This window comes from Lycium ferocissimum, chromosome 10 (assembly GCF_029784015.1).
Source record: "Lycium ferocissimum isolate CSIRO_LF1 chromosome 10, AGI_CSIRO_Lferr_CH_V1, whole genome shotgun sequence".
NCBI classification, from domain to species: domain Eukaryota; kingdom Viridiplantae; phylum Streptophyta; class Magnoliopsida; order Solanales; family Solanaceae; genus Lycium; species Lycium ferocissimum.
This window is the reverse complement of record NC_081351.1, coordinates 25,056,375-25,065,795: the sequence shown is the minus strand read 5'-3', so window position 1 is coordinate 25,065,795 and position 9,421 is coordinate 25,056,375. Positions and strand designations below refer to the sequence as shown.

Here is a 9,421-nt window from a genome sequence, read left to right as displayed (position 1 = left end):
AGTAAATAAGTAGCAAGATAATTGTAAAGTCACGTAGCATTTATTTAATTACAAAATAACCTAAATGATTTTTAAAAAAAAACCTCCCGCCAATAAAAAGAATATATTTACAGTATTTTATAATTATAATGATATATTCACACAATTTTATAAATATGTATATCCGCTCTAAATCGCAAAATTGGGCTTATATTTGCACCTTTGCCCTTTTGAAAAAGAACAAAGAATATACACAGCTCCCCCACAGTCCACCCTTCACCTCCAACTTTCCTCTCCTTGTATTCCTTCCACCTGAATGAAACAAAGAACATGGCCATCCAAGTCCAAATTGGACAGCCCATTCATAAAAAAACAAACCCCTCTTAAAAATCATCCAACTAAAACTTCATCATCATCCTCCAGCTCTAACAATCACGACTTTTCTCAGCTTCCGTATGATGTTCTGTTAAAAATTGCTGCTACTTTTACAGTACCGAATTTACGCACAGCTTCTTTAGTATGCAAGTCTTGGTTTGAAGCTCTTAAACCTTTACGAGAATCTATGCTTTTTCTCAGTTGGGGCAAGAGATTTAAGCATGGAAGAAATGGGGTTAAGCCCAATTTGAGTAAAGCACTTGATTCTTTCCTTAAAGGAGCTGCTCGTGGTTCGACGTTAGCTATGGTGGATGCTGGGTTAGTTTATTGGGAAATGGGGAGAAGAGAAGAAGGGATTTGTTTGTATAGAAAGGCTGCTGAACTTGGTGATCCTGTTGGTCAGTGCAATTTGGGGATTTCCCTCTTGCAAGGTATTCAGATTCTTGCATTACCTAATTCGTTCGCGCTTTTATGTTCAGTTAGGGATCGTTAAGTTGCTGGTTAGAGTTATGCTTGTATTAGTAATACAGGGATTAGTTATGCGGGTATTACTGAATCAGGGATTAGTTATCCAGAGTTTAGTCATTCATGTATTAGTTAGTTTATCTTTTAAACTGTAAAGAATATTGTACATAGATACCCTCATAACTTATACATGTATTAGTTATTATAAAAAAAAAAAAAAAAGACATGAAGCAAACGTTGGATTAGCAATGTTTTGTTTTATGTGGAAAGAGAAAAGACAAACCAAACATGGTATAACTTATGCTAGATTTTATGTTGAGATTTAGTTTTCGCATTTTAATGACCAAACAATGGATAGAGCTATGCAAGTTTTGTTGCAAAGCCCTTCGACCCTTAAGAGAATCCGTGCTTTATCTTAGTTGGGGCAAGAGATTTAAGCATGGTCGTGGTGGGGTTAAGCCCAATTTGAGTAAAGCCCTTGATTCTTTCCTTAGAGGTGCAGCTCGTGGTTCGACGTTAGCTATGGTGGACGCTGGGTTAGTTTATCAGGAAATAGGGAGAAGAGAAGAAGGGATTGGATTGTATAGAGAAGCTGCTGACCTTAGTGACCCTTCTGGTCAGTGCAATTTGGGGATTTCACTCTTGCAAGGTATTGGAGATTGTTGGATTATGTTATTCACCACATAGAGCTTGTTTGGATGATTGATACATTTAGTTTCATAATGTATCGTATTGTATTGTGTTGTATTGTTTTGATGAATACGAGATTTGGACAGATTGTATCGTTTTCTGACATTACATAACGTCACACATCAGCATTATGAAGAATAAACTTATAATATTATAAAGAAAAATAGGGTGCGAGGTAAAATTATTATGAAAAATCACCCAACGAAAAAACCCTTTATTAATCACTCCAATATCAGTCCAACAAGCATCCTCCTCCAAGTGTAATAGCAACCAGTACTACTGCAATCACAACTTTTCTCAGCTTCCCAACGATGCTCTCTTGAAAATTGCTGCTACTTTTACACTACCGAATTTACGCTCAGTTTCTCTAGTATGCAAGTCTTGGTTTGAAGCCCTTAAACCTTTAAGCGAATCTAGGCTTTTTCTCAGTTGGGGTAAGCGATTTAAGCATGGACGTGGAGGGGTTAAATGTAATTTAGCGTAAGCACTTGGATTCTTTCCTTAAAGGAGCTGTTCGTGGTTCGACGTTATCTATGGTGGATGCTGGGTTAGTTTACTGGGAAATGGGGAGAAGAGAAGAAGGGATTGGTTTGTATAGAAAAGCTGCTGAACTTGGTGACTCTTCTGGTGAGTGCAATTTGGGGATTTCCCTCTTGCAAGGTATTCAGAGTCTTGCATTATCTAATTCGTTCGCGCTTTTGTGTTCAGTTATGCAAGTATGATTAATGCAAGTATTAGTAATGCAGGATTAGTTATGCAGGTATTACTAATTCAGTGATTAGTTATCCAGAGTTTACTTATTCATGCGTTAGTTATTCTATCTTCTATACTGTACAAAATAATGTACATACATACCCTCATAACTTATACACGTATTAGTTATGCGAAAAAAGAAATACATGAGCCAAATGTTGGATTAGCAATGTTTTTTTTTTATGTGGAAAGAGAAAAGACCAACCAAACATGGTATAACTTATGCTAGATTTTATGTGGAGATTTAGTTTTCGCATTTTTATGACTAAACAACCGGATGGAGTTATGCAAGTCTTGGTGCGAAGCCCTTGGACCATTAAGAGAATCTATGCTTTTTCTCAGTTGGGGCAATAGATTTAAGCATGGACGAAATGGGGTTAAACGTAATTTAGCTAAAGCACTTGATTCTTTCCTTAAAGGAGCTGCTCGTGGTTCGACGCTAGCTATGTTTCATGCTGGGTTAGTTTATTTGGAAATGGGGAGAAGAGAAGAAGGGATTTGTATGTATAGAAAGGCTGCTGAACTTGTTGATCCTGCTGGTCAGTGCAATTTGGGGATTTTCCTCTTGCAAGGTATTAAGGTTTTTCGCATTATTTTTTTTTTTTTTTTCTTTGCAACAATTTCATTAGCTATCTAATATCCCCTACTAGCACAGATACCGGGTAACTCTATCCACCGAGACTTGAACGGATGGGAAGAAATCACCATGTTTTTGCCTCTGCTTGGAATTGACGCACTTTATTGACCTGGAATTGACCTTCTGGATCTCATCCCACCAAGACTCTTAGGTTCAGGAATTGACCTTATGGATCTAAACCCATTTTATTGACCACTAGTACACACCCTTGGCTGCACATTTGTTATTGTTTTCCTATATTTTTATTTTGATGTGGCCGACTTGATTTTAGAAGTGTTTTTTCTAATGTTAATGCATCTACCAAAATATTAATTTTCATTCATGGTATATTCTTTTTGTTCTTGTTGTTATTATTGTTAATATTATTGTTTTCTAGAATCTCGTTGCCTTGCCTGCAATTGCTGACATGGCTCCTACCAAACTGATAGTAATTTATATATTCATGTGAAAGCATTGACGTCTTTAGGGCTGTTCCAGATTCAAATATTAGCATGGCTCGCCCCAAGGGATGGTCTAAGTGGTAAGAATGCAATGCGTAATTGCGCACGTCATGGGTTCGCACCTTACACAAACAAAAGCCAAGGTTTTAGTAGAGAAGGGTAGAGGGGCGGACTCATTATCCAATGAGTTTCAAACCGTGCGTAACTGGCCGCCGGGGATTTTTTGGTTACAAGAAAAAAGTTTAACATGGCTTCAACGAAGTCATTGATCTCAGTTATTAATGTGACTCCTACAAACATGCTACATGTGAATGTTATCAAATAAGAGATACCACATGTGAAGTTAAAACTTGATCATTAAGAGTACCCCACAGAAAATTTGCATTTTGTACAGTTTGAAGTTAGGCTTTCTGCTGATAAACGTTAAGATTCATTTCCATCAACAAATTTCACCTATAATTTTCATTCTGATCTCTTTATACTCTATGCAGCTAATCCTCCAGATCCTGAGGAAGCTGTTAAATGGCTGTATAAAGCTTCTGTTGCTGGCCATGTTCGAGCTCAGTACCAACTTGCACTTTCTTTACATAAAGGTCATGGTCCAAACAATAATCTCCAGGAAGCGGTATGAGAATTTTACCTTATTTAAGTTATTTACTTAATATAAAAAAAGCTTGCACAGTATTAGTAGAATCTAGTTCTGGAGTTTCCTATGTCAATTGTAACTTACATCTCCTTGCTAGTTTTAAATTACAGCATGCAGTAGGAGATTTTGCAACTTTTATCTTAGAATAAAGCTATTTTAGATTAACATCTGTTTAAACAAATTCCTCTTTACCTGCCTAATTTCTCAAAAAGGCATTAAGTAAGATTTCAACAAAAAAAGAAAAATAGAAATCTGCTTTCTTAGTAGGTGTTTGGACATAAAAAATGTGATATTTTTGAGAAAAAGTTGAAAAAGGTTATTTGGAACTTAAAGTTGTGTTTGGACATGCGTTTAACTTGAAAAAAAGGGTAGATGTTTTGTGAGTGGAAAATAATCACTTGACAAAATGGTCAAACCCACTTTTTCGAACTTGAAACTCCTCTTCAAAAAATAAGTCCAATAGTATTACTAAACGTTGTTTTGAGATTTTCTTTGCAAAAAAGGTTTATGGCCAAACAGGCCCTTAAATTCAAAAGTTCAAGTCCTTCTTTGAACTTTGCTCCATGGATGTTGAACTCAAATATTCAAGTGTACCATTATGGCGCAAAAAATCTTGCTAGTTTTCAACTGTCTGTATAAATTACAGATATAGGTCTTGGGAACTTTGATGGTGCTTAAAATAGTTTCAACTGTCTGTTTAAATTACAGAAATAGGACTACTGAGAACTATAATTAAAAGATTCTTCTTTCGTTGCGCAGGCGAAGTGGTATTTGAGAGCAGCAGAAGGTGGTTATGTCCGTGCTATGTATAACACTGCATTATGCTACTCAGTCGGAGAAGGTTTAATGCAGTCTCATAAATTAGCAAGGAAATGGATGAAGAGAGCAGCGGATCGAGGTCATAGCAAAGCCCAGCTTGAGCACGGGCGGATTCTATTTTCGGTAACTAGTCATATATGCTCCTCACTCCTTGTCTAGTTCAATTAAAGAATCCGCGACCCCGGCCCTGAATCTCATTCCTTCTTATTTCCCACTAGCTTGTGAACATGCAATGTTATTCTGAGATGAGTTTAAATTGAGTAACATGGCCAGTTAGGATTCATTTAGCAGACCCAACTTATTCGAGACTGAAACATAGTTGTTTGTTTGTATCCTTTGAACTTTTAACCACTCGTGCTCTTCTTCTTCTTCTTCTTCCTTTATTATTTTTTTTTTTTTTTTTGGGTTACATGGAAAAGACTAAATAATTTACTTAGAATCTTTCATAACTACTTGGATAGAATCTGCTAGGAGAAGAGACTCCATTTCCTTCAGAGAAACTTCCCGGTTTATCAGATCTCTTGCATGCTTGTGACCTTCATTTGCTAGGGAGTCGGCGTGGTTGTTTGCCTTCTCCAAATTTGAACAATAGTCTCTAGCAAAAACTAACCGTCTTCAATAATAGCCCAAAGATGATGATAAGCTGGACTGCAAGTAGATGATATTGTATGTCCACTTGTAGTTCTTTATATCCTATTTCTATTGCTAATTTTATCCCTTGTTTGATGCCCCACAACTCTGTAGTTAGGCTTCATAACCACTCGTGCTTACATTGAACAGGAAGGGGAGATGATGCGAGCTGTGGTGTATTTGGAACTTGCTGCTCGTGCTGGTGAGGCGGCAGCTGATCCCGTCAAGAATATCATACTTCAACAGATGTCCGCCTCTTCCCGGGTCGAGCTATGCTGCTTGCCAATATTTGGCGTGCTTTACCTTCATCACACTAATACCCTCTAATTGTCAGCTTAATCAATGTATCACTTAACATCTTGAAGTGAAAGGGTAATATAAGAATTTTTTCCCCCTGCAGTTTCATGTTTCGGATTTCTGTGCTACTGCAATAACTGATTAGAGAGTTTAGACAGTGGCTTAAAAGTAAATAGATGCTCACTACAGTTTATAATTGTTGTGGTGGTTAACTCAATGTGACATTCATGTGATTTTGATGTAGTTGTTACATCATCGAGATCGTCTTTTGTGGTCTCTATCGACATGTCATGCCACGTGGGTGACATATTTGCCTGACATAAATCTTCTTTGTTATATACGGTCATTGCTTGCTCAATGAATTAATTACTTCGATGATCATTCAAGTTGTAGAAATAAAATAGTAAAATCATTTTTGAATTTTTTGAACAATAAAATCGAAAGTTGTTTTAGCTAGGAACATGAATGGTACATTTGGTGCTGTGGTATGCTGCCGTCCTAGGCCTGCAGCTAGAAGAATATAAAAGAAAAAAACCCTGTTTTTGTGTCTGGCTGCATTATTTCAGAAAAAATTAAGCAAATAGATAATTTTGGACCATTGAGAGAGACCCAGCTGTTGACCAGGAAAATTATTTTTGTCCTTATCTTGGTACAAATAATTATGGTGGCCATTTAATATTGGAGATTGTGCGCTTTTAGTTCCTGAATCATCAAGAAACAATGATTTTGGTTCTTGTATTTGGTTTCGCATATTTAACCTATAATTGAAATATGTAATATTTATCCTTCCACTTGTGAATCTCACAAATTTGACAAATTATCGCCTATTTAATCATTTAATTAATCATGTGTTATGTTTAATTTGCATATTTCTCTGTTTGGAGGTAATATAAGTTTAGAAATAATCTAAATATAACATATTGCTAAGTATGTGGACCGAGAACACGTTTTTTTAATTGATCAAGGTTGAATATGGTTAGTAAAATATCAGGAGGGCCAAAATCAGTGTTTAAACATTTTCAAATCAGTGTTTAAACATTTTCTATTAACATTAATGTTTCTTATTGCTTGTTGCTTGCATTTTATCGTTTCTTTTGCCCTCTTATTGTTCTATTTATTTATGTTGAACGAAAAAAATATTTATTTATTTGATAATGCTTGTTCTTTAGTTGTATGGACATAAAATTTCAAAGGGGAATTTCCATCTTTTGCTTCCAAGTGGAGAGATTTGATTTCTCATGCTTAAGTTCAGATATACAAAGACAAGAGAAACCTACATTTTTCAAATTAGAGAACGGCTATATGCGTCTCTTCTTTTATATGCTTCTTAAATCCCTAGTCTATTTAACTACTCAATACTACAAATACTAGATAAATCACTTACAGATTAATTAGGCAGATATTTTGCTCGAAAATAGAGGAGAACTACCAGATCACCCCTTTCATTCTGAGGTGACGGAGGGATCGTGCCATTCGATCCGTTTTTTTCTTGACTCGAAATGAGAGCAGTAGGTTTGAAAGAAAAGGAAATGAAGGTTGAAATAGAAGTAGTCTCTAAGGAAACATTAATCAAGCCATGTACTCCAACTCCGGACAAACTTCGCCATTATAGCCTTTCATATCTTGATCAAATAGTTCCGCCCGTTTTCATGCCCTTGGTTTATTTTTACCCTGCGAGTGACCGATTTTCCAACACAGAGCGTTCAGACAAGATAAAGTTATCGTTATCCGAGGCCTTAACGAAATTTTACCCTCTAGCAGGGCGTGTCGTGAACAACCTTTATGTTGATTGCAACGACGAGGGTGTCCCTTACGTCGAAGTTGTAGTCAAGTGCAAGCTCGTTGATATCATTACCGATCCGATTCCTAATGAACTCAATAAATTCATCCCTTACGAATTGGATGACGTGAAAAATCTTGGATTAGTAGTACAAGTAAATTTTTTCGAATGCGGAGGATTGGCGATTGGCATAGGCATCTCTCACAAGCTAGCTGACGCTGCGTCGTGTTTCATGTTTATCAACACTTGGGCAGCCATTGCACGTCGCGATTATGATGGCACATGTCATTCCCCGTTTTTTTCTTCGAGATTTGACTCTGCAACACTTTTTCCGCCCAAGGACGCGTCCCTGGTTCAGGACGCGTACCTGGAAATTCATAAGGAAAACATCGTGACTAAACGATTCGTGTTTTCTAACTCCGATATATCGGCTCTTAGAGACGAGTACGCAGATCAAAACAGGATGAAGGGCAGCGTATTCGAGAGAACAGGACGACGCCCTTCGAGGATTCTAGCTTTATCAGCATTTTTGTGGAGCCGTTTCATGGAGACCGTTCATCCCGTAAAGGACCCGAATAAAATTTATGCTGTTACGCATTCAGTAAATTTACGGACCCGGGCTGATCCGCCGCTGCCCGAGTCTTTATTCGGGAACATAATGCGGTCCGCGCTTGTGCTACCGTTCTTCGATAAAGGTAGCGAAGACGAAGTTTTTCAGTTTATGAACCAAGTGAGAGAATCCATGCTAGAAATTAACAGTGATTTCGTATCGCAACTTCAAAAAAGTGATATAAAACACTTGAATTTGCTCCAAGAGAGAGCAAATGAAAAAAGAAAAGGGCATATGGCATTGCTTTGTTTTTCAAGTTTGTGTACATTTCCCCTGTATGAAGCTGATTTTGGATGGGGCAAGCCGATGTGGGTCGGGTCAGGTCGGCTCGCTACGAAGAATATTATTGGATTTATGGACACAAAATCAGGTGACGGAGTAGAAGCTTGGGTGAATCTCAAAGTCGAAGACATGGCTAAATTTGAAGCTGATAAGCAGTTGCTAGCCTTCTGTAACAATGGGATATGAAAGTCACTCTTCGACGTCTTGCTTATACTAGTTTTCTCGGTATCGCTTCAATTTTATCGGCTGTCCTATATGGACCGACTTCTTATACTAGATTTCATTAATTTCTTACGATAGTCTAAAAACTGTTTTAGGAGGGCCAAAAACTATTCTTTATTACTCAAATCCTATTCGCTATTAGCTTCGAACTAGAAATGTTCAGAACGCGTATTTTTTTTTTTTACACCTATAATGGTATATCTATAGATAGTTAATAAAGTTTAGGTCAAGAATTCGTTAACAGACTAATTAGCATCTACTATGAGTAGAGTTATCAATAGTAATATTCCAACACATACCAGCTAAAACAAAAGTAAAATAGTTCATGAGATATAATATGGAGAAACAAACATGTTGAATACATCGACGTCCCTTAAACTTGTGAAAAGTAATTTGCTTACAAACCTCAGCACATACCATAAATTATTAGCTACCGGACCTCTGCCCAAAAGGGAAACAAAAAGGAGGTACTTTGTTAAATGAAAAACAGTAAAAGATAGCAAATATGATCTAGTCATAGGAATGGTCAAAATCCCCTTCAAAGGCCCAAGGGTTCTCATTTCTGATCTCAGCTTCTTTCTCTGGGGTGAAATCACGTGGATTTTGAAACTATCTATTGGTAGATCAGAAGCTGCTGCAACGGATATTCAATATCACTAGTGATTTCAGCCCAGAGGAAGAAGTTGAGATTCAAAGATAAGAGCCCTTGGGCCTCGAATGGGATTTGATAACAGCCTTGAATAGGTCATAGTTGCTACTTTATGGAAGAGTGCAACAGTTATAAAGTATTTGAAAC

General features: G+C 37.1%; 1 pseudogene; it reads left to right on the top strand.

Annotated features, from left to right (window-relative positions):
• The first annotated feature begins 260 nt into the window (after window positions 1–260).
• Window positions 261–6,069, top strand: LOC132032956 (F-box protein At1g70590-like; annotated as a pseudogene).
• Window positions 6,070–9,421: the final 3,352 nt, after the last annotated feature.